The sequence below is a fragment of the Octopus bimaculoides genome, chromosome 13 (assembly GCF_001194135.2).
Source record: "Octopus bimaculoides isolate UCB-OBI-ISO-001 chromosome 13, ASM119413v2, whole genome shotgun sequence".
NCBI classification, from domain to species: domain Eukaryota; kingdom Metazoa; phylum Mollusca; class Cephalopoda; order Octopoda; family Octopodidae; genus Octopus; species Octopus bimaculoides.
Window position 1 is genome coordinate 61,988,144 of NC_068993.1, and position 3,569 is coordinate 61,991,712.

At 37.1% G+C, this 3,569-nt stretch overlaps 1 pseudogene; it reads right to left on the reverse strand.

The window, feature by feature from the left end:
• Positions 1–383: 383 nt before the first annotated feature.
• Positions 384–502, reverse strand: LOC128249342 (5S ribosomal RNA; annotated as a pseudogene).
• Positions 503–3,569: the final 3,067 nt, after the last annotated feature.

The following is a 3,569-nucleotide window of genomic DNA, read 5'->3' on the forward strand; positions in this document are numbered from 1 at the left end:
ATATATGCATATATACATACGTATATGTACATACTTACATCTATACGTATACATATATATATATATATATGTACAGATGTAAGAATGTACATATACACTCATCAAAATCTTGTAATTTATAGCCTGTTCACTGATAGTCTTTTTCCGCATTATTTCTGATAATCAATAATACACTAGCTGGAATTATGGAAATTCCACAGTTGTTGACTGTTAAGATCCAACAATTAATCCAATGTGTATTTGTACAAAGATACAAGATTTTGCTGAAATTATTTATCACCAGTGGATTGGCAGGTGAAAAAGGAAACAAAATTCAGTTATTTTACTTCTTTAACAGCCAATGATTCATAAATATTCTTTTCTACTCTAGGCACAAGGCCCAAGACTTCAAGCACCCAGGTTTGCCAAGCGGTCAACCATCTAAGTACTAACTAGGCTCGACATTGCTTAACTTTGGTGATCAGACGAGAACTGGTGTTTTCAATGTGATATGGCCATAAACAATGATTAATAAATATTACAATCATTCACACTGTAGTATCATTATAATAACACTGCAACTGCATCATTACATTGTTAATTATAATTATCATAAATTATACCATCAGCATTCTGTATATCTTACTTAATGTAGGTATTCTATAAAAAGCCACAAAACTGCAGTATTCATCTTAAGAAATGTTCTCATACAGATTGTATAGAGCTAAAAAATGCAGACGTGTATCAATAGCAGACGCAAAGCATCCTCGCTACTGACGACATGCAAAGACATAGAAATCACGATTTGGCAATTCTACCACAGCTGTTGGCTACTTTTTGTCTGCTAATGCTAATGCTACACCTCAATACTTTTTAGCACTATATATCCATGAGAGATGTTTTCTCAAGAAGAGTACTGTAGCACGGAATTTTGTCAGTGAACAGGTCGCGATCTGAAAGCGATGAAAATATTTTGACAAATTAAATTTAGATGTTGAAGTGAATCTAATGGTTTTTGTGTGTTTCTTAAATGGCTTATAAACACCTTCCACGCTGCAATTGTTTTCGTTCCAGCACACGATCTCAGATCAGGTCACTTGCTATACAAGTACATCTCCGTAATATATATATATATGCGTATATATATATATATATATATATATATATATACAATGGGCTTCTTTTAGTTTCTGTCTACCAAATCCACTCACAAGGCTATAGTAGAAGCCTGAGGCCAATGTTCCACTGAACCTGGACTGAACCTGGAACCATGTGGTTGGGAAGTAAACTTCTTACCACAAAGCCACAGAGTATAAAAACTGCACCCCTCTGCCAAGCTATGTCAAGCCAGTGTGGTAGAGTAGACTTATCAAGCCAGTAGGATTTCAAGCTCCAGTTCACAACCTCCACAACAGACGAAGATTAGTGGAGAGAACATGCTGAGGCCCTCATCCTGCAGCAGAGTAAAACATGGATAATCCAATCCAATCTAATCCAATCCAATCCAATCCAATCCAATCCAATCCAATCCAATCCAATCCAATCCAATCCAATCCAATCCAATCTAATCTGGGTCACGTATATTGAGACAACATGACTTGCAGAAAATACCAATCTTTATTTTTGTATTTTACTTGTTTCAGTCACTAGACAGCAACCATGCTGGGGCACAACCTTCAAGAATCAGTTTTAGTCAAATGAACGACCCCAATATTTTTTTTTTAAACTTGGTATATTACATTAGTCTTTTTTGCTGAACTGCTACGGTGATGTAAACACACCAACACTGGTTGTCAGACCATAAAATTTAATTTCACAGAAGAAGGATTAATGCTTTGTTTTAGTCAACATTTGTAAATGATAGTACATTCATCTTTGCTGTCTTTGCTTGTCCGATGTTCACCACTGGAAAAGCAACATCAGCTAATTTTCTAGATGCAGACAAAGCAACATAAAATGCAACAGTTTATGACTAAATACTAGTTGTGGTAAGTAAATCACTACCTTACTAAATGTTCGACTCTGTGCCTCACTAATTGTCATTGTGAGTAATTTAGAAGTAAATTTAAATCACCAGGTGCCAGTTTAACTCTAGGCATTAATGCTCGCCTACCTGCCAAAGTACCACTTATTAGTGAACCTTCACTCTAATTATTATATAATCTTTTATCGTTAATGTTTTGCTCGTTTCAGCAACTGGACTGCAGCCATGCTGGAGCACTGCATGGAGAGTGGTGCTGAGCTGGTGGTTGTTGTGGTGTAATCTTACTAACAGTTATACTATAATGCTGGTTATTATCATGATGGACTCCCGTATGAGTGTCCAGCTTTTGTTGAATGACCTACACATATGGCTTGTTTATAGGGGTCAAATGTATGTGCCATGCATTAGCTCAATCCCTCCATCAAAATGATATTGCCTGTACAGGGGCACAAGTGTGCCAGATGTAAGATGTCAAAATGCTTGTGGAGCAATGTGAGATGAAGTGTTTTGCCCAAGAACACAATGCACAGTGTAATCCAGGAACTGAACCCATGGTCTAGCGATCGCGAGTGCAACACCCAAACCACTGGGTCACATACCAATAATGATATACTGTAAATGATGATTTCAAATTTTGGCAAAAAGCAAGCATTTTTGGAAGGAGAGGATAAGTCGATCACATCAACCCCAGTATTTACACTTATTTTATCGACCCCCGAAAGGATGAAAGGCAAAGTCAACTTTGGCAGCATTTGAACTCAGAACGCAAGGACAGACAAAATGTTGCTCAGCATTTTGCCTGGTGTACTAACAACTCTGCCAGCTCACTACCTTATATGGCATAAATAATAACAGCTGTGCTGCAGTGTTGGTGTTGGTGGTGGTGGTGGTGGTGGTGTTGGTGGTGGTGGTGGTGGTGGTGGTGGTGGCTGTGGTTACAGCAAAGTATCAATAAGAGCTCTGTGATATGACAGTAGCAATTATAGTGATACAATGTTAATAATAATGGCGTTGGCTGTAGTGTTAACTAATAATAATAGTTGTACTATGATGGGCTGTTGGTAATGGTTGTACAGGTAGAGTGTATATAGCAATCTCTCTGGGGTGGTTACACTGGTGTAGTCATGTGATGTAATAACTGAGGTGTGGTGAAAGCATTCAAAGTGTGGTAGTAGCAAATAGAGGTGTGGTGGCAGCAATGAAGATGCAGAAAGTAGCAATGAAAGTGTAACACTTGCGTAAGACATAAGGTGGTAGCAGTAGCAATACTGGGGTGTGGTGATAGCAATTGAGAAATGACGGAGCAGAAGTGTAACAATGTCAACAGGAAAACGAAGGTAGGAAGAGTAATAAAAAATCTCCGATAAGCAAACACAACACAAAAGGTGAAGCAGATAGCACAACGAACTACAAATCATCAATGACTAGTAAAAGCTTTAATGGAAAAAAAAAAGTGTCAAAAGTGACATTTAACAAGAAATAACAAACTCTTGTTTACCTGGATCTCCTAAACTAAATACCCTAATTAAAAAGCGGAATGTTGTTCAGACAGTTATGACTGATTGATATATATATATATATATATATATATATATATATATATATA